Here is a 23,403-nt window from a genome sequence, read left to right on the forward strand (position 1 = left end):
CAAAACGTGAATTGGGATTCTTGTTTGCCGTTGGTAGAGTTTACATACAACAACAGTTACCATTCTAGTATCGGAATGGCACCGTTTGAGGCTTTGTATGGGAGAAGGTGTAGGACACCTCTGTGTTGGTATGAAACTGGAGAAGGTGCAATTCTTGGACCAGAGATTGTACAAGAAACAACAGAGAAGATTCGGATGATTCGTGAGAAGATGAAAGCGTCTCAGAGTCGACAGAAGAGTTATCATGATAAGAGGAGGAAGGACATTGAATTCCAAGAAGGGGATCATGTATTCCTACGAGTTAAATCGACTACTGGAGTAGGACGTGCATTGAAGTCAAGGAAGTTAACATCGAGGTTTATTGGGCCGTTTGAGATTTTGAAGCGAGTTGGGAAGGTTGCGTATAGGATTGCATTACCGCCATCATTGGCGAACTTGCACGACGTTTTCCATGTATCGCAGTTGCGCAAGTATGTGTCTGACCCGACACACGTGATTGAATCGGACGATGTTCAAGTGAGGGATGACTTGACCATTGAGACTGTACCCTTGAGGATAGAAGGAAGAGAAGTGAAGAGGTTGAGAAACAAAGAGATTGCATCCGTGAAAGTCGTGTGGGGAGGACCGGCTGGTGAGAATGCGACGTGGGAGTTGGAAAGCAAGATGAGAGATTCTTATCCCGATCTGTTTCTAGGTAATTTCGAGGGCGAAATTCTTTTAAGGGGGGTAGGATTGTAACGACCCATTTTTCGTATTCGTATATTTTATTAAATGTTATTTTATTTATTAATTGGCTTTTATTATTTTAGTGAGCGACGAATAATTATTTAGCCGATCGTAAGTTATTAGGCGCGAGAACCTTGTTTTGGGCTTAAAGGGGCGTGAGAGGCATGGGCCTAAGCCATTTGGGCTTGGTTCATGACCATGAGAAGTAGTATAAGTAGCAAGTCAAACATATGAATAGTATCATAAATCCATTTCTTTGAGTTTGAGTGAGTAGAAGCAAGATAGAGCAAGAGCTAGGGTTTTGGCTAAGAGAAAGCTTGAGCAAGAGAAGGCTTGGATCATCATCTTTGCTTAAGGTAAGAGATTAGAATTCATGATTCTTGAGTGGTAAGGAGAGGGGAGATTGTCTATGTCTCCGTTCCCGAACTCTCCCACTCAATTTCTTTTAGATTTTGATTAAGCTTTTGTATGTGAGTATGATGTTCTTCATCATCACTTTGTATGTGTTAATCACTAGTTTGATTTCATGAAAAATATGTATGTGTTTGGATCATTTTTGGAAAGTTTATGAAAGTTACTTAAAACCCAAGAAATTGCCATGATTTTGATTGTTAGAGGTATTTGGATGTTTGGAAGGGATGATTAATGTTCCTTGATACCATATATGTTCGAAATGGCTGTTTATATGAATTTATAACATGTTTGGGTGAATTTTTGAGTTGATTTAAGGTTAAACCGCCTTAGATAACTCAAGAACAGATATTCTGTTCTGGTGTGGTTCGCTAAGCGACCAGGAGTTCGCTGTAGCGAACAGGTTCGCTGAAGCTCGCCAATGCTCGCCATGAGCAGGTGACTTCCGGGTGAGGTTCGCTTAGGCTCGCTAAGCCTTCGCTCAGCGAATAGTTCGTTGAAGCTCGCCAATGCTCGCCATGAGCAGGTTACTTCCTGGTGTGGTTCGCTATGTCTCGCTAAGGCTTCGCTTAGCGAAGGCCTCTGTGACAGCAATTCTTGTTGATGTTTGTAAGTGTGATTAGGCACTTGTAACATGGTTTAAGGGTATCCTTACATGATTGTTGATACATGTTGATACTGTTAATGCTTATTGTTCATCATTATATGATTGATAAACGTGTATGCAATAAGTTGTAGCTTAATATGAGCAATGTTATGTTTTGGCATTAATTTGCAATGTTAAGTGAATGTGTTAGGATTGTGTTCCCGCATTCATAAAAGAGTAGCTTCGAGCTAGAGAATATCATATGGTTGATATGTGTATGCATACATGCATTCATGATTGTATGTGAACATTGGAAACTTGGGTTCCAATAACGAAAATGGATTATGTGTCCATAATGAAGCCGAGGATCGGATTAGATGAATCCATGAGTCCAGAGCTGCTATCCAACAGGATATAAAACTGTTTTGGCTTATCCAAGGGAGATAAGATGGTTCGGTAAGTTCCGACATATCCAGCATGATATAAAACTGTTCTTGGTCCACCGTTGGTGAGACATCTTGGTACCACATGCATTTAGTTATGTCTAGGGATGGCATGACAGTGAATTAATTGGCATTAGATACCTTAGGGTAAATGCGCATATGTTTGATAAATGGTACGTGACATTATTTGGTTGAATTGTGTTGAACTTTATTAATTGATAATCGTTTAGTGCGATGTTTTGGCGTGAGTTAGAATATGTATGATGTAGTTCGAAAGTGTAAGGTCTTTCTTATGCTCGTATGATATGCGATTATGTTTTCTAACTCTCTGCTTTGTGTTATTTGCTGGACCTTTGGGGGTTCAGATATTCAGGCTGAGGATTGTGCCGACGTTTAGACTGCTGTTCTAGCGTGGTGTTGAAGTACCTTTTGGTGAGGAGACTTAGCATAGATTACTCCTCTTAGTACTAGCTTTTGACTAGAGTTTGTAAATAGTGAATGCTCTGGTAATGTAACATCGAGTCGGGGATTACGCTTGGATTTCATCGTATATCGGTGTTACCTTTTTGTTATGCTAGTTCTTGTATAAGTGACATCCTTAGGGATGAATATGGCTTATGTATATATATATGTATATATATGCATGCTTGGTTTGATTGGAATCCGCTGTTGCTTTTCATGTTAAATTTCATGCTGCTCTGTGTGTATGCTTGTGTTTTAATTACCGCGTGGCACTCTGCCTTTACACTTGTTGAAAAGTTTTTAAAATTACGTTTTTAAGGGTAGTATGGGTTAGGGTGTTACAATAGTGGTATCAGAGCAGGTCGGTTCGTGTGAACCAATTAGGACTTTTCTTTTCCCCGTATGAGCATGTGTAGGGAACACTGTTAGTACTTTCTAACGTCTAGTTGTGATTCGTTCAGGAATCATGGCTGCTGCGAGAACGAATGCTCAGATTGCGGAGGCTTTGGCCGCACTCACCAACATTGTGGTTAGAGATCACCAACCTGGAAGAGAGGTAGAGATGAGGTTGGAACGGTTCATGAAGCAGAAACCGCCAACATTTACCGGAGGTTACAACCCGGATGGAGCTCACAAGTGGCTGGAGGAACTTGAGATAATTTTTGAAGCAATGGATTGTTCCGAGGAAGGGAAGACAACCCTTGGGACATATGTGTTGCGTGAGGAAGCGAACGTGTGGTGGAAGAACGCCAAGTTGAGGCTAGGACCCGGTGGTATGGCTATACCATGGGCAATGTTTAAAAGAGAATTTTTGGTTAAGTATTTTCCTGTGGATGTGAAGAACAAGAAAGTGGTGGAATTCATGGAACTGAAACAGGGAAATATGACGGTAGCTGACTATGCCGTCAAGTTTGAGACCTTGTGTGCGTTTAGTCCGCATTACAACACTTTGGAAGCGGAGAACGACAAGTGCGTGAAGTTTGAAAGTGGTCTACGTCCAGACATTAAGCATATGATTGGATTTTCACAGATAAGGGATTTTGCGACCCTTGTGAACAAGAGTAGGATCTGTGATGAAGATGGTAGAGCAAAGGTGAACTACTACAAGGCTGTGAATGACCGAAAAGGGAAAGGACAAGAGCGCGGAAAACCTTATGATAACCGCGGTAGGGGTAATACAAGTGGTGGTAAGAAGCCGGTGAATGGAAGTTGTTACAACTGTGGAGAAAGGGGTCATATGTCTTATGATTGCCCGAAGAAGGGAGATAGGTGTAAGAATTGTGGAAAGCTGGGCCACAAGACCGAGGTTTGTAGAGGAAAAGTGGTGTGTTTCAATTGTGGTGAAGAAGGCCACAAGAGTCCGACTTGTAAGAAGCCCAAGAAGGTGATGGGCAAGGTGTTTGCTTTGAGTGGAGAGGATGCTAGCCTTGAGGACAATCTCATTAGAGGTACGTGTTTCATCTATGACACTCCTTTAATTGCGATTATAGATACGGGAGCGACGCATTCTTTTATTTCTTTGGATTGTGCGAAGCGTCTTAGTATTCCTTTAACGGATATGATGGGTAGGATGGAAATAGAAACTCCTGCTAATGGTTCAGTGATTACCCGACAAGTATGTCGTAACTGCCCCGTAACCATTTTTGGTAGGCATTTTGGTATGGATTTAGTGTGTATTCCACTTAGTGGTATGGATGTGATTTTTGGTATGAATTGGTTAATCTTCAACCGAATTCATATCAACTGTCGTGAGAAGGCCGTTGTTTTTCCGAGGCCGGAGGAGAACTTGCATTTGATGAGCGGGAAGGAAGTATCGGAAGCGTTGAAAGAACATGCCGAGATGTTCATGATGTTTGCATCATTGAAACTCGAAGGAGGAGTTAAGATAGAAGAGTTACCAATCGTTTGTGAATTCCCAGATGTGTTTCCGGATGATATATCTGACGTGCCTCCAAAGCGAGAGGTAGAGTTTTCTATCGACCTAGTACCTGGAACTAGTCCGATATCGATGGCGCCGTATCGAATGTCAGCGTCAGAGTTGAATGAATTGAAGAAGCAACTTGAAGAGCTGCTTGAGAAGAGGTTTGTTCGACCGAGTGTTTCGCCATGGGGAGCGCCAGTATTGCTTGTGAAGAAGAAAGATGGAAGCATGAGATTATGTATAGACTATCGTCAGTTGAACAAAGTGACGATCAAGAATAAATATCCACTCCCGAGGATAGATGATTTGATGGATCAACTAGTTGGAGCTTGTGTGTTTAGTAAGATAGATTTGAGATCTGGATACCATCAGATTAGAGTAAAGACGGAAGACATACCTAAGACTGCATTTAGGACGAGGTATGGGCACTACGAGTATTCAGTTATGCCGTTTGGTGTGACCAATGCACCTGGAGTTTTCATGGAGTATATGAACCGAATTTTCCATTCATTTTTGGATAGATTCGTGGTGGTGTTCATTGACGACATTTTGATTTACTCAAAATCCGAGGAAGAACACGAGGAACATTTGAGGATTGTTTTACAAGTCTTGAAGGAGAAGAAGTTGTATGCCAAGTTGTCGAAGTGTGAATTTTGGATGAAAGAGGTGAGTTTCTTAGGGCATATAATTTCAAGTGGAGGAATCGCGGTAGATCCTGCGAAGGTTGACGCTGTGTCACAGTGGGGAACGCCGGAATCTGTTTCAGAGATTAGAAGTTTCCTTGGTTTGGCCGGTTATTATAGAAGATTCATCGAAGGTTTTTCGAAGTTGGCTTTGCCGTTAACCAAGTTGACGAGGAAAGATCAAGCGTTTGTTTGGGATGGTATTTGCGAGAAGAGTTTCCAAGAGCTCAAGAGAAGATTGACTACTGCACCCGTGTTGATTTTACCTGATGCCAAAGAGTCGTTCGTCGTGTATTGCGATGCTTCGAAGTTAGGACTTGGTGGAGTGCTTATGCAAGGGGGTAACGTGGTAGCATATGCTTCAAGGCAACTGAAGGTTCACGAGAGGAACTATCCAACGCATGATTTGGAGTTAGCCGCCGTGGTGTTTACTTTGAAAGTGTGGAGACACTACTTGTATGGATCGAGGTTTGAAGTGTTTAGTGATCACAAGAGTCTGAAGTACTTATTCGACCAGAAGGAGTTGAATATGAGGCAACGGAGATGGCTCGAATTCTTAAAGGACTACGATTTTGAATTGAGTTATCACCCCGGAAAAGCCAATGTAGTGGCCGATGCATTAAGTAGGAAAACTTTGCATATGTCATCATTGATGGTGAAAGAGTTAGAGTTGATTGAAGAATTCCGAGACTTGAGTCTTGTGTGTGAGGTTACTTCTTCAAGTGTGAAGCTTGGAATGTTAAGATTGACGAATCCTTTTCTTGAAGATATTAAAGAACGTCAGAAATCGGATAAGAGATTGATGGAGAAGATGGTACTCATCAATGAAGGCAAGGAGACCAATATCAAGATTGACGAAAGTGGAGTCATGAGATTTCACGGAAGAGTTTGTGTACCGGATGTACCCGAAATGAAGAGAATGATCATGGAAGAAGGTCACAGAAGTGGTTTGAGTATTCATCCTGGAGTAACCAAGATGTATCAGGATTTGAGGAAGTTATTTTGGTGGCCGGGAATGAAGAGGCAAATTTCTGAATTTGTTTATTCATGCTTAACTTGTCAGAAATCGAAGATTGAGCATCAGAAGCCGTTTGGTTTGTTACAACCAATGGTTATACCCGAATGGAAATGGGATAGCATTGCAATGGATTTTGTGGGAGGTTTACCGAAGACCAAGAAAAGTAACGAGGTGATTTGGGTAGTGGTAGATCGTCTGACGAAGTGTGCTCACTTCATTGCTATTAGGAAAGGTACTTTGGTGCCTAAGTTGGCCGAGATTTATGTGGAGCAGATTGTGAAGCTACATGGTATTCCAACAAGTATTATTTCGGATAGAGATCCGAGATTTACTTCTAGATTTTGGGAAAGCTTGCAAGAAGCTTTAGGAACGAAGTTGAGGTTGAGTTCAGCTTATCATCCTCAGACAGATGGTCAGTCGGAGAGGACGATACAATCCTTAGAGGATTTGTTGAGAGCTTGTGTTTTGGAGCAAAACGTGAATTGGGATTCTTGTTTGCCGTTGGTAGAGTTTACATACAACAACAGTTACCATTCTAGTATCGGAATGGCACCGTTTGAGGCTTTGTATGGGAGAAGGTGTAGGACACCTCTGTGTTGGTATGAAACTGGAGAAGGTGCAATTCTTGGACCAGAGATTGTACAAGAAACAACAGAGAAGATTCGGATGATTCGTGAGAAGATGAAAGCGTCTCAGAGTCGACAGAAGAGTTATCATGATAAGAGGAGGAAGGACATTGAATTCCAAGAAGGGGATCATGTATTCCTACGAGTTAAATCGACTACTGGAGTAGGACGTGCATTGAAGTCAAGGAAGTTAACATCGAGGTTTATTGGGCCGTTTGAGATTTTGAAGCGAGTTGGGAAGGTTGCGTATAGGATTGCATTACCGCCATCATTGGCGAACTTGCACGACGTTTTCCATGTATCGCAGTTGCGCAAGTATGTGTCTGACCCGACACACGTGATTGAATCGGACGATGTTCAAGTGAGGGATGACTTGACCATTGAGACTGTACCCTTGAGGATAGAAGGAAGAGAAGTGAAGAGGTTGAGAAACAAAGAGATTGCATCCGTGAAAGTCGTGTGGGGAGGACCGGCTGGTGAGAATGCGACGTGGGAGTTGGAAAGCAAGATGAGAGATTCTTATCCCGATCTGTTTCTAGGTAATTTCGAGGGCGAAATTCTTTTAAGGGGGGTAGGATTGTAACGACCCATTTTTCGTATTCGTATATTTTATTAAATGTTATTTTATTTATTAATTGGCTTTTATTATTTTAGTGAGCGACGAATAATTATTTAGCCGATCGTAAGTTATTAGGCGCGAGAACCTTGTTTTGGGCTTAAAGGGGCGTGAGAGGCATGGGCCTAAGCCATTTGGGCTTGGTTCATGACCATGAGAAGTAGTATAAGTAGCAAGTCAAACATATGAATAGTATCATAAATCCATTTCTTTGAGTTTGAGTGAGTAGAAGCAAGATAGAGCAAGAGCTAGGGTTTTGGCTAAGAGAAAGCTTGAGCAAGAGAAGGCTTGGATCATCATCTTTGCTTAAGGTAAGAGATTAGAATTCATGATTCTTGAGTGGTAAGGAGAGGGGAGATTGTCTATGTCTCCGTTCCCGAACTCTCCCACTCAATTTCTTTTAGATTTTGATTAAGCTTTTGTATGTGAGTATGATGTTCTTCATCATCACTTTGTATGTGTTAATCACTAGTTTGATTTCATGAAAAATATGTATGTGTTTGGATCATTTTTGGAAAGTTTATGAAAGTTACTTAAAACCCAAGAAATTGCCATGATTTTGATTGTTAGAGGTATTTGGATGTTTGGAAGGGATGATTAATGTTCCTTGATACCATATATGTTCGAAATGGCTGTTTATATGAATTTATAACATGTTTGGGTGAATTTTTGAGTTGATTTAAGGTTAAACCGCCTTAGATAACTCAAGAACAGATATTCTGTTCTGGTGTGGTTCGCTAAGCGACCAGGAGTTCGCTGTAGCGAACAGGTTCGCTGAAGCTCGCCAATGCTCGCCATGAGCAGGTGACTTCCGGGTGAGGTTCGCTTAGGCTCGCTAAGCCTTCGCTCAGCGAATAGTTCGTTGAAGCTCGCCAATGCTCGCCATGAGCAGGTTACTTCCTGGTGTGGTTCGCTATGTCTCGCTAAGGCTTCGCTTAGCGAAGGCCTCTGTGACAGCAATTCTTGTTGATGTTTGTAAGTGTGATTAGGCACTTGTAACATGGTTTAAGGGTATCCTTACATGATTGTTGATACATGTTGATACTGTTAATGCTTATTGTTCATCATTATATGATTGATAAACGTGTATGCAATAAGTTGTAGCTTAATATGAGCAATGTTATGTTTTGGCATTAATTTGCAATGTTAAGTGAATGTGTTAGGATTGTGTTCCCGCATTCATAAAAGAGTAGCTTCGAGCTAGAGAATATCATATGGTTGATATGTGTATGCATACATGCATTCATGATTGTATGTGAACATTGGAAACTTGGGTTCCAATAACGAAAATGGATTATGTGTCCATAATGAAGCCGAGGATCGGATTAGATGAATCCATGAGTCCAGAGCTGCTATCCAACAGGATATAAAACTGTTTTGGCTTATCCAAGGGAGATAAGATGGTTCGGTAAGTTCCGACATATCCAGCATGATATAAAACTGTTCTTGGTCCACCGTTGGTGAGACATCTTGGTACCACATGCATTTAGTTATGTCTAGGGATGGCATGACAGTGAATTAATTGGCATTAGATACCTTAGGGTAAATGCGCATATGTTTGATAAATGGTACGTGACATTATTTGGTTGAATTGTGTTGAACTTTATTAATTGATAATCGTTTAGTGCGATGTTTTGGCGTGAGTTAGAATATGTATGATGTAGTTCGAAAGTGTAAGGTCTTTCTTATGCTCGTATGATATGCGATTATGTTTTCTAACTCTCTGCTTTGTGTTATTTGCTGGACCTTTGGGGGTTCAGATATTCAGGCTGAGGATTGTGCCGACGTTTAGACTGCTGTTCTAGCGTGGTGTTGAAGTACCTTTTGGTGAGGAGACTTAGCATAGATTACTCCTCTTAGTACTAGCTTTTGACTAGAGTTTGTAAATAGTGAATGCTCTGGTAATGTAACATCGAGTCGGGGATTACGCTTGGATTTCATCGTATATCGGTGTTACCTTTTTGTTATGCTAGTTCTTGTATAAGTGACATCCTTAGGGATGAATATGGCTTATGTATATATATATGTATATATATGCATGCTTGGTTTGATTGGAATCCGCTGTTGCTTTTCATGTTAAATTTCATGCTGCTCTGTGTGTATGCTTGTGTTTTAATTACCGCGTGGCACTCTGCCTTTACACTTGTTGAAAAGTTTTTAAAATTACGTTTTTAAGGGTAGTATGGGTTAGGGTGTTACACATTGTAGTAGCTGAATTAATTCATAATAACACAGAGTACAAAGTTATCGTATAAAATAAAATGAATAAAGTATTAAGTCATGCACACCTTTTATTTTAGTAACATTCAAACTTAGTATATGAAAGTAACCGGAAACATCACAATTGTCAAAAATAATGTAAATAAATAATCCCTTAATTCATGATTTAAAAGGTCAAGTTGATTTCATCTTGCAAAAATCCCAAAAGTAATAAGTAGTATCACAATTACAAAAATTTGGCTAATAGAAATCTCAAAAGAAATTAAACGATATGATATTTCAATTGATATTTGAAAATTTGTCAAATCAACTAATTTTATTTTCAAAACAAATCATTTAATTTCAAATGAATCAATCATAATACTTCATTAACCGATAATGTAATAAATTGAAAACAATAAAAGAAAGAAATAAAAGGCATTCAATTGTTTTCAATGAGATTGATTGACCAAATTAACATATGAATGACATTTTTTTTATACGGTACATATGAATGACATATGAATGTATTAGTAGTGTACTAAATTATTGAATTCTTCTGGAATTCACACGGAATAATCTTGAGTTCTTCATGAACTACCCTTTTGAATTCTTAGGAATTCATAGAGAATAATATGAGTTCTTCAGGAACTATGCTTTTGAATTCTTCAGGAATTGACATAGAATAATGTTGAGTTCTTCAAGAACTATGCTTTTGAATTCTTCAGGAATTCATAAATTAAATGTCTAAGTTCTTCAGAAACTAAGAATAGGTTCTTTAGGAACCAAGATTATGAATTCTTCGGGAATTCATGTATTAACTTTCTAGGTTCTTCAGGAACCAAGATTATGAATTCTTAAATATGTTTATGTTCTTTTGGATGATCGAAGTGTCGATGTTTCACCATACAGGTGTCGGTCACGAAGCATAATGATGCTTCACCAGACTATTGTCGGTCACGAAACTCAAACAATATCAAACATCCAAGATACATATTATAAATAAATAAATAATTGATCAACATTTTATGTAATATTAATGATCAAAGTATTATGCTTCACCATACAAATGTCGGATATCACGAAGCGTAAACAACATTGAATCAATTAAATACATAAAGGAATGATGCTTATTTATTTATTTAATTTTAATTATTATTATTTGATCTTTATAAGTATACAAGGTTCAAACGATTCATAATCATATAATAATCAAAAATAAAAACTACTTGTGATTTCATAAAAATAGAATAAGAATTGCGTACCTCAGTTGGTAAGCTCGTGCTGATAACGTGTTATGAAATATAAGTAATAGTAATAATATATAAGTATAGAGGAGAGAAGAAGAGAAGAGAGAAAGAATAGAGATTGTATTATTCTCATCAAGGTGTGTCTTTACATGACAATACAAGTCATATTTATAGGACAATATAATGGGCCAGTGGAATGGATCAATGCTTAATGGACATCCACTAAATTATTCATAATATGACCAATTTTCTCTTATATTTTGGGGCAAAGAGAATATTATACTACTTCCGTCACAAAATAAATGTCACTTTAAGAATAAAATTTTGTTTCAAAATGAATGTCATTCTCGTTTTCCAATGCTATATTTTTGAATTGTACTCCTAATTATTATTATTATATGCACTATTTCCAATAAAACAGACAATAACTTATAGGGATAATTTAGTAAAATAATTATTTAGTTTTTTACAACATAGTTATATTTTTTAATGTGTGCAAAAACGTTAAAAGACATTCATTTTGAGACGGAAGAAGTATATTTTTTAAATTTATTGAAAAACGGATCTATAAATAAAAAAATGATGATAGACTAATGATTGTCAAAGAATCCAATCCTCTTAATCAACAATGCAAATTTGTATAATTTTTTTAGATGACTAGCATAATACCCGTGCTATCGCACGGGTCGTAACGTTACGCGTATATTTTTTAAGTTACACTTTGCTAAGTCAACTTTCAAAAAGTAATAAGAGTATATATTCATTAATAGATAAAGTAATATGATTAATTAAAAGATGGTTAACATTACTTGAAAAATGTTTTTAAAGTTAAATTTATTTAATCAATTATATACATAATTTGTCTCATGTATGATTTATTTAGTATATATGATAGTTATTTTGAGATTGTTATGAGTTTCATGAATCAGTAGCATAATTTGTCTAATGTATGATTTATTTAATATATATGATTATAATTTTGATATTGTTATGAGTTATATGAATCAGTAGCATAATTTGTCCCATGGATGATTTATTTATTATATATGATTGTTATTTTGATATTGCTATGAGTTATATGAATCAGTAACATATTTCGTCTCATGTAAGATTTATTTAGTATATATATATATGATAGTTATTTTGAGATTGTTATGAGCTCATTAATCAGTAGCATAATTTGTCTAATGTATGATTTATTTAATATATGTGATTGTTATTTTGATATTGTTATGAGTTATATGAATCAGTAGTATAATTTGTCTCATGTATGATTTATTTAGTATATATGATAATTATTTTGAGGTTGTTATCAGTATATATGATATTATGAAATTTTTAAAATTTTTATAAAAAACAATAATACAATATTATAATTTTTACCATGTGTTAGAATATTTTGTCCAAATACCCATTGTATATTGTTTCTGTCTTTGCAATATATTAGAAATAAAATAATACAATATCCATACTTTAGTATAGATAGCTAGCCTTAGCATATGCATGAACATGTGGATGTGGAGTGTATCCATGAATTCACGTCCCTTCCACTTTACTATAGTATAAAGGATATTTTCTTTGTAGTTTAAATAAAAATTTAATTGAATCATACAATGTTACTACATTTAAAATGAAAAATACTCATATATTACCATATACCTTCGTCCCATATAAAATAACCAATTTTTTTAAATTTTAAGGGACCTGTGCTATCGCACGAGTTGTAACGTTATACCTATATTCATATAAATTACACTTTATTAATAAAAATTAAAAAATTTTGTTGTTCGAAGTTAGATTTATTTAATCAGTATGAGTACTATGAATTAATAGCATATTTGTCCCATATATGATTTATTTAATGTAAATGTTAGTTATTTTGAAATTGTTATCAATTACATGAATGAGTAGTATAATTTGTCTAAAAATGGATTATGAAAAAATTGGAGATACTTGTTCCCTGATCTTGGGGTGTGGCTTCATCTTCTCATCTCCTGTCATACATAACAATATTAGAGACAAAAAAGAAAGAAACCAAATTTAATTTTTTTAGTAGTTTATAGATATGTATGTAGATCAATATAGAGAATAAAATTGATATTTTTATATTTTTTGGCATTATTTATACTTTGAGTTTGAAAAAACCAAAATATATAAACAAAACGAAGAAATAAAAAAAACTAAAAGACTTAAATTAAATAAATAATTAAACGGGTAAGGGGAGTGCAAACTGAAAACAGGGGATGCAAGTATAGCAAAACGTAGGCCCAAACCAAAAGGCTGGGGCACAGTAGCGTAAAAAAATAAAAAGGGCCAGGATTCAAACTGGCCGTCAGATTGATCAGATGATCCTGATCTGAACAGGGGAAAGAAAGATATATGTGTCTGATGAAGATAAGCGGTGATGATGGAAAGCTTACGGTGCTCGGCCGTGGACACTTGCACATTGGATCACATTGGGTATATATACACTTTTTCTTCATGGATCCTTCATTTTCCATTTTTCTTTCTCTCTCTTACTCCCTCCTTCACTCTTTCTCAACTTTGTTTCCGACGGCCGGCCACCGTCCCTAGAAAAATCTCATATTCAACTAGAAACACTTATTTAACCTTTTTAAACCCAAATCAAACCAAAAAAACACAAAATCAAACAAAAATCTCAAAAACCTACAAAACCCTAGATCTACTTTGTTGAATATTTTTTTCTTTCAAAACCCAACAACAAAAAATATTTGCATCAAAACTTTGAACATACGAAAAAATAAAAACGATTTATTTGGCGTTCTTTTTTTTTTTCATCTTTGTGAAGTTCACATCGGAGCTCCGCCGTCAAAGCTCTATCACAGGTCAACTATGAACTCATTAATGGAGTTTAATACCAGATGTATGACCTTCATCATGTAATTGGATTTTTTTTTCGATCTGGGGTGTGGCTTCATCTTCTTCTCTTTTGCTAATTTGGTATTTTTCAGTTTCCTTTTAGATTCTAGATTCTACAAAAGTTTCTGAAATAAAATATAGTTTCTTTTTGGATCTGTATATATTCTTATTCCTCTTATTTAATGTTAATTGATCTTTTTTTTTAATTTAAATTTGTTTACTTTTACTCATCTTTTTTTTTTAATTCAGTTTGAGATATTTTTAGAACAATCATCTTAGAACAATTGTAATATGAATATTTCTAGAATATGTTTGGTTGTTTCAAATTCTATCATTAACTCTAATTTTAATTTAATTTAAACAGTAATAATGATATTTCTTACGCAACCTGCACATTTTTTTGGGTACAAAACCTGCACCTCTACTGCAATCTACTATGCAGTACTACCCTACATGATTAATCACAACAAAGGTATAAAATATTATATTAAATGAATATTAGTACTTCTGTATGCTCATTGTCATTGAGACCCACAAAATAAAAAAGTTTATTGCATCAGTGTAACTATTACCAATATCTCTTTCTCTTTCTACATAAAGAGGTTTGAATTGAAATGGATTTTTCATTGAGTTGTGTCGATTACAAGTTGTATGTAACACCCAAACCCGTTATTTAATTAACTCTGCCTTTATAAAATCTTTTTCGAAAATACGTAGCGGAAAAATTGAAAATCTGATTATAAAGCGCTGGTTTGAATATCACAAAATACAAAATCCTCCGCATCAACACGATGCGTTATAAGTTATACAAAACCAATACTTTTCACAAAGAATAATTCTTATATGAAAACATAAGCAATTACAGAGTAATTTTCTAAAGGAATTTATATATATATATACAAAACCCCTTTTCTCCCCGTGTCACAATCAGAGCGGAGCTTCACCACGCTACTCGGACAAGCTAACATATAACCTGTCAATCTGGATATCTGAACCCCCAAAGGTTCCAATTAACACAAAGCAGAGAGTTAGTTTACATGATCAATAAAACAAGCATAAGAATGCACCTACGCTTTACACCACTATCATGCATACTACTAACTCACACGCACATTCATCAACAAATATTCCATTATAATTTACCAGACAAATTATAATTCAAACATCACTTGTACGTCAACAATTATCACATAATCAATCATCCACAAAATACACCAAACATATAGTTTCACGTCGTCTCGGACAATACCAAAACATCAACAAATACATTGTTCAGATTATGGTCATGACGGACCCTGCGTTGTTCATTTTATAGTCATGACGGACTCTGCTCCTCACATACGGATTAACAATCAACATTTACCAAGTATGTGTCAAACATCATTTATCATAAAATGCACACAAAATCCCTAATGCAATCTAATGCTTCACATTCATGTTATGTCCTCTAGACACCTCTAATGCATGTGGTACCATCGTCTTTATCAGGGTATTTCACCTCCGATATCCTTCTTTATCAAACAAATATAGTTCGATATCCTTCTTTATTGGACAAGCCAATATCCCTAAATATTCATGATGCATGCACTCAAAACTCATGAATATATCCACCAACAATTATGGCATATAGCCCATCAACAATAACGTGGAACACTATCCAACGTCCGTCTTTATTAAGATAATCAATACCTTAATATCCGTCTTTATCAAATAACATAATTCGATATACTTCTTTATTAGAATAACATAATTCTAATATCCTTCTTTATTAAGTTGATTAACACCTTAATATACTTCTTTGACATTTAAATAAACATCATCATTCATCAACAAGCTATCATCACATAAACATCAACACAACCCTCATGCAATTAATATATAACAACTACATTAAGCATGCCTCAACTCATAAAACAAACACCGGAATCGGAGTCTACACGAAAAACTGAGTAAAATAGGTTCCGGGGTCGAAAACCCTCAAAAGTCAACCAAAAGTCAACATTTTCAATCCTGTGAACAGTGCCTGCGCTGGGGCGCCGGCCTTCGTCACAAAACAGAGTCAAAATGGCATTTCTAGACTTCTCTGGGCGCCTGGGCGCCACTCCTCTAAAACGGTGCGCCACAGACAAATTGTGCAGGATTTCTGCAGGACAGCCTCTCATTGCAACGATCATAACTTGGGCTACGAAAGTCCAATGGAGACGCACATATACTCGTTGGAAAGCTAACAAACAGGGCTACAACTTTTATGTTGGCCACTAAAACCAGTTCACAACGAAAAGAGGTCAAAAATGCACGCAAAGGTTCAGACCTCATAGATAACAATTTTCTATATTTCTCATTTCAAACTCTAAACTCTCAAGACTCTCACATAGACCATTTTTCATATTCTAAACTCCATCACACATATATACATACTCAAAGCACTTACAAAAGTCCATTTAAACATCAATACATCATTCATTGCTTATTATTCAAAGAAATTCATGAACATTTTGCAAAACTCATCAACACTTTGCAAATCATTGAGCTTGGCTAAGGCCAATCTAGGGCTTAGGCAAAGCACACCAAAATAACCACACATCAACACAATCAACCAAGCATATTCATAAGCACTTAAACACAAGTATTTTAACCATCAAAAACACTTATACACATAGTTATGATTCCATTTATACAAGCTTGTGAACATATCAAAATTCATCAAGAACACAAACTTTTTCCTTAACAAACATCTACATATTCCCTCATACAATCATGTCATGAATAAATAACATCTCATGATCTTTTCCTTTCAATGATTCATGAAGAAAATCACCCAAAACCCCAAAGAAAATGAGTGAGAGAGTTTGGGAATGGAGGCCTAGACAACCTCCCCTCTCTTGAACCACTCATGAATCATGGAAACTAACTCTCTTACCTTAGAAATTTGATGAATCCTCAAGCTCCTCATGTTCTAGCTCTCATGAGCTCCTCTCTTTCTCAAGCCCTAGCACCCTCTTGCTTTGCTCTCTTGCTTGCCCTAGCTTAGGGATGATGATCCTTGAACTCCCATGATTCCAACAAGCTTCTAATGGATCAATTTGGTGAAGAAATGAAAATTTGTGATGGAAGGGAAATGATGAAGAAATGCCACGGCCAAAGAAGAGAGAAGAAGAAGAAGGATGAATGAACTTTGTGATTTTTCTCTTGTTCTTATCTCCTTTCCACCTTTATTGACTTTTCTTACCAACCAAGTATAAGAAAATATCTTCTCCTCCCACTTGCATCATAAACCGCCCCCCTTTCCCTTGCCTTGGCCCATTGGGCTTCAAGCCCACTTAACATGGTTTCGCTCACGTAACGCTCCTAACTCGCGTATTAACTTATATTCGCGCCAATTAATTATTCGCCGCTTAATAAAATAATTATGAATTATGCCCTCGCGTAATAAAATAATTAAATAACGAATAATAAATTTCGGGTCGTTACAACTCTCCCCCACTTAAAAGATTTTCGCCCTCGAAAATTACCCGACTTAAAACAACTCCGGATAACTCTTTTATCCGATTTCCAACAAAAAACTTCAAACTCCACGTATTAATAAGTTTGACAAAATTAGTCCATCCCAACCAACACAATCTCGTCTACTACCAACAATAGATCAAGGACAGCTAATCCCTCGATTTGTCGATAGATAGTCAACAATCATGATGTCGGTATAAACCATTCTTATCAAACCACCAAAACGTCCACTTAATATCTTACGGCACTCACTGCACCACTCAAAACAAACTCTAATCAGTCTAATACACCTTGAAAAGACGTTTTCGTTGAATACCTTACAACTTTTCAAGTTCCATAAGTCCTCAACTTTTCTTCAATCACTTAATTGCGTCGAATCTTATTCCAATCATTTAGTCGACAACACAACCTCAACATTCCTTTGTTGATCAACTCCTCAAATTTTTTCTTGACACTTATCAAATTCACCACCTCTAACCGTTAAATTCTTAGATTACGTAACATAACATTTCCAATGTCGCTTTTCCGCCGCGATACCCTTATCAAAATATTATTTTAAGTCACCCATAGACTCACTGTTGTTTCACCGTCCATGATGAAATTATTCGAAATCCTTTACTCCTTTACCACATGGTATAACTTTACTATTCCAACGGATACGATGTGTCCATCATCTCAAATCTCCACCGACTTTTCCAATAAGTCGTCGTCGATCTCATTCTTACTTCCGAATGTTACAAAACACTCTCTCTGATACTTTCTTATTTCCAAACATCCAAAAATGATACTTCGCTCCCAGTTCCATCTCAACCTCCTAAGGTTTCATCCAACTCCGACACTAATCGTCCGATCATTATCCAAATGAAATTATTTCTTTCTCGACAAGCTCTTACAAAATCCATCAAATTGTCACCCCACTTCCATCTTGAAATAACTCTACTACTCATACCATTCTCTACTATGGTATCTCTTAATTCCATTCTCATCTACTATGAGAACTCACTTCTTTTTCTTGGTTATACAACACTAATGGTTCTCTAAGTTTAACATCCATATTCTAAGCTTCTCAAATCTTTCCAAGAAATGACTACTCGATTCTAACACACTCAACCGCTATAAATCCTTCCTAGGCTCTTCTCGATCACCTAGTAATTCCATATTCAATCTCGGTGACTATCCAAAAGTTGATTTCCAAACAACCACAGTTCATATCTTGTTGATTCCAACAACGTCCTTATTTGTCGCACACAATCCAACTAGTCACGTTCCTTATCGTTCTTCACTGTGACAAACATACTTTTCTCCATTCGATCAGTTCTTATTCGCATTTCGTGACTATCTTAAAGTCATAACATCCTAAAGTTCATCCACACAAAATCTTTATTCCAATCTTGACTAGTCTCTTCGAACTATTCAAAATGTTTACTTTCCTTAAAGGTTCACTTGCTAAATAATTAACAAGTTTAGCTCACACCGATACAACTCTATAGGTATTCCCACCATTCTTATAACCATCACCTAATCATCACTAGGTTCGCCCATTCTTAACGCACAACGTCTTCTCCGTTTTCCAACAACGGTTTCCATTTAACATCTCTGTCCGTTCCACCATTCCACAATGGTCACATTCTCTTTACGGCTAAACAACTTTAGTTCGTCTCATTCTGAATCTTCCGGAATGATCATCTGATATTTCCTCCAAAATACTCTCCAAATAAGAACTTTACTTTCAATCCCTTATCAAATTGACGTCTACTCGTCCTTACTCAACTTGTCTGAACGACAACGTCCTACTCCTTCCATTCCATGGTATTGCTTCTGAGAAATTCTTGTAGTTCTCATCCGCCTCTAGTCCATACCCTTTTGTACACTACACGATCTCCAATCGTTTCCAAACGGTCTTCATCTTTCTTAATCAATCTCAGTGTTGATCCCATGACGAACACTTAGTCCAACAACTTCTCATCTAGCAATCCTCACAACTTGCTGTCCAAGTTCCTTCCACTTCGAACAACACTAATCAATCTTGAACAATCTACTTCAAGAGCATCTCCATCCATCCTAACTTCTTCACATTCGAACCATCTCGGAGAGACACAACTTTCTCCCCCACTTATCTCAAACCCATCTATACTCTTCCACTAGAACTTCCGGTATAAACTCCTAGTCATTCTATCGATTCTAAATATATTCTCCCAAAAAGAATCTAGTACCGACAACATTCACATGTGTGTCGCATACAAGGGTAAACGTAAGGCATTAAACCTAGACATCTACACAAATATCCTGTACAGTCCTCTTGACATATACGCCACTACGCAAATACATAAGTATTCTATTCCCCACATATACTAGTGTAACAACCTTCATACCAACTAGCATACGCAAACACAACAACATGTCAATACATATATTTATAACTAAAATATATGTAAGACAACAAAACATCCATGTACACAAGACATCGAGTCAAGTACATGCATTACATTTCATTTGCTCGCATACTTACAACATCTACTCAAACATGTATAAAACATAGCATGTTCTCAAATAAGTTCTCATCATGAGAATACATTCACATAGTTCAATTAAAGAACCACACTAAGTACTAGTAATCAATCTACCACATGTTATAAACAAACATATAACAACACACACTAGGATCTACTTACATCCTACTCCTTTCTCACTCTAGTGAAAAATTCATTTTCACTTACTCAAAAGAAAATAATCTTATATTTTCAACAAAATCTTCATCACATGCAGTTTTACATCATGCCGGATCATCAACAATTAGCAATAAGCATCTACAAACCAAAAGTTCAAACCACACAAATTTTTAAAACTTTAAGCATAAAAATACACAACCACTACTTGACTTGATAACTTATAACAATGATAAGTATCAATCGCATCAAGTACACACAACAAGAAAAGACAGACACAACTGGCACACACGCTCACTCGATCTGACTGCACAGAACGGCTCTGATTGACACATAACCTCACAGTCCGAAGACGACCCGCTCTGATACCACTTTGTAACACCCAAACCCGTTATTTAATTAACTCTGCCTTTATAAAATCTTTTTCGAAAATACGTAGCGGAAAAATTGAAAATCTGATTATAAAGCGCTGGTTTGAATATCACAAAATACAAAATCCTCCGCATCAACACGATGCGTTATAAGTTATACAAAACCAATACTTTTCACAAAGAATAATTCTTATATGAAAACATAAGCAATTACAGAGTAATTTTCTAAAGGAATTTATATATATATATACAAAACCCCTTTTCTCCCCGTGTCACAATCAGAGCGGAGCTTCACCACGCTACTCGGACAAGCTAACATATAACCTGTCAATCTGGATATCTGAACCCCCAAAGGTTCCAATTAACACAAAGCAGAGAGTTAGTTTACATGATCAATAAAACAAGCATAAGAATGCACCTACGCTTTACACCACTATCATGCATACTACTAACTCACACGCACATTCATCAACAAATATTCCATTATAATTTACCAGACAAATTATAATTCAAACATCACTTGTACGTCAACAATTATCACATAATCAATCATCCACAAAATACACCAAACATATAGTTTCACGTCGTCTCGGACAATACCAAAACATCAACAAATACATTGTTCAGATTATGGTCATGACGGACCCTGCGTTGTTCATTTTATAGTCATGACGGACTCTGCTCCTCACATACGGATTAACAATCAACATTTACCAAGTATGTGTCAAACATCATTTATCATAAAATGCACACAAAATCCCTAATGCAATCTAATGCTTCACATTCATGTTATGTCCTCTAGACACCTCTAATGCATGTGGTACCATCGTCTTTATCAGGGTATTTCACCTCCGATATCCTTCTTTATCAAACAAATATAGTTCGATATCCTTCTTTATTGGACAAGCCAATATCCCTAAATATTCATGATGCATGCACTCAAAACTCATGAATATATCCACCAACAATTATGGCATATAGCCCATCAACAATAACGTGGAACACTATCCAACGTCCGTCTTTATTAAGATAATCAATACCTTAATATCCGTCTTTATCAAATAACATAATTCGATATACTTCTTTATTAGAATAACATAATTCTAATATCCTTCTTTATTAAGTTGATTAACACCTTAATATACTTCTTTGACATTTAAATAAACATCATCATTCATCAACAAGCTATCATCACATAAACATCAACACAACCCTCATGCAATTAATATATAACAACTACATTAAGCATGCCTCAACTCATAAAACAAACACCGGAATCGGAGTCTACACGAAAAACTGAGTAAAATAGGTTCCGGGGTCGAAAACCCTCAAAAGTCAACCAAAAGTCAACATTTTCAATCCTGTGAACAGTGCCTGCGCTGGGGCGCCGGCCTTCGTCACAAAACAGAGTCAAAATGGCATTTCTAGACTTCTCTGGGCGCCTGGGCGCCACTCCTCTAAAACGGTGCGCCACAGACAAATTGTGCAGGATTTCTGCAGGACAGCCTCTCATTGCAACGATCATAACTTGGGCTACGAAAGTCCAATGGAGACGCACATATACTCGTTGGAAAGCTAACAAACAGGGCTACAACTTTTATGTTGGCCACTAAAACCAGTTCACAACGAAAAGAGGTCAAAAATGCACGCAAAGGTTCAGACCTCATAGATAACAATTTTCTATATTTCTCATTTCAAACTCTAAACTCTCAAGACTCTCACATAGACCATTTTTCATATTCTAAACTCCATCACACATATATACATACTCAAAGCACTTACAAAAGTCCATTTAAACATCAATACATCATTCATTGCTTATTATTCAAAGAAATTCATGAACATTTTGCAAAACTCATCAACACTTTGCAAATCATTGAGCTTGGCTAAGGCCAATCTAGGGCTTAGGCAAAGCACACCAAAATAACCACACATCAACACAATCAACCAAGCATATTCATAAGCACTTAAACACAAGTATTTTAACCATCAAAAACACTTATACACATAGTTATGATTCCATTTATACAAGCTTGTGAACATATCAAAATTCATCAAGAACACAAACTTTTTCCTTAACAAACATCTACATATTCCCTCATACAATCATGTCATGAATAAATAACATCTCATGATCTTTTCCTTTCAATGATTCATGAAGAAAATCACCCAAAACCCCAAAGAAAATGAGTGAGAGAGTTTGGGAATGGAGGCCTAGACAACCTCCCCTCTCTTGAACCACTCATGAATCATGGAAACTAACTCTCTTACCTTAGAAATTTGATGAATCCTCAAGCTCCTCATGTTCTAGCTCTCATGAGCTCCTCTCTTTCTCAAGCCCTAGCACCCTCTTGCTTTGCTCTCTTGCTTGCCCTAGCTTAGGGATGATGATCCTTGAACTCCCATGATTCCAACAAGCTTCTAATGGATCAATTTGGTGAAGAAATGAAAATTTGTGATGGAAGGGAAATGATGAAGAAATGCCACGGCCAAAGAAGAGAGAAGAAGAAGAAGGATGAATGAACTTTGTGATTTTTCTCTTGTTCTTATCTCCTTTCCACCTTTATTGACTTTTCTTACCAACCAAGTATAAGAAAATATCTTCTCCTCCCACTTGCATCATAAACCGCCCCCCTTTCCCTTGCCTTGGCCCATTGGGCTTCAAGCCCACTTAACATGGTTTCGCTCACGTAACGCTCCTAACTCGCGTATTAACTTATATTCGCGCCAATTAATTATTCGCCGCTTAATAAAATAATTATGAATTACGCCCTCGCGTAATAAAATAATTAAATAACGAATAATAAATTTCGGGTCGTTACATTGTACATATATACACATGATTAAGCTAAAAGGTAGGAACCAAAATAAGCTAAACTATAGGAAGTAGAAACAGATTATCCTATGATTCTGTGCATATCAGTATAAACAAGATAAATGCAAACTAATTGATAAGTATGAACTATGCTTGACTTATAGATAATTCAATCTTCTACACGCCCCCGCAAGATGGTGGAGGGATCAACGACGCCAATCTTGGA

At 36.5% G+C, this 23,403-nt stretch overlaps 2 long non-coding RNA genes across 2 annotated transcripts; both read right to left on the bottom strand.

Moving 5' to 3' along the window:
• Positions 1–14,546: 14,546 nt before the first annotated feature.
• LOC123887481 lies at positions 14,547–17,289 on the bottom strand. The gene is made up of 2 exons (XR_006801517.1): positions 16,742–17,289; positions 14,547–14,810 (listed from the first exon to the last, which is right to left on the bottom strand). It is a non-coding gene; the product is annotated as an uncharacterized LOC123887481 (long non-coding RNA).
• A 3,149-nt stretch (positions 17,290–20,438) lies between these two features.
• Positions 20,439–23,155, bottom strand: LOC123887174. The gene is made up of 2 exons (XR_006801393.1): positions 22,634–23,155; positions 20,439–20,702 (listed from the first exon to the last, which is right to left on the bottom strand). It is a non-coding gene; the product is annotated as an uncharacterized LOC123887174 (long non-coding RNA).
• Positions 23,156–23,403: the final 248 nt, after the last annotated feature.

Source organism: Trifolium pratense, linkage group LG5 (assembly GCF_020283565.1).
Source record: "Trifolium pratense cultivar HEN17-A07 linkage group LG5, ARS_RC_1.1, whole genome shotgun sequence".
Classification (NCBI taxonomy): domain Eukaryota; kingdom Viridiplantae; phylum Streptophyta; class Magnoliopsida; order Fabales; family Fabaceae; genus Trifolium; species Trifolium pratense.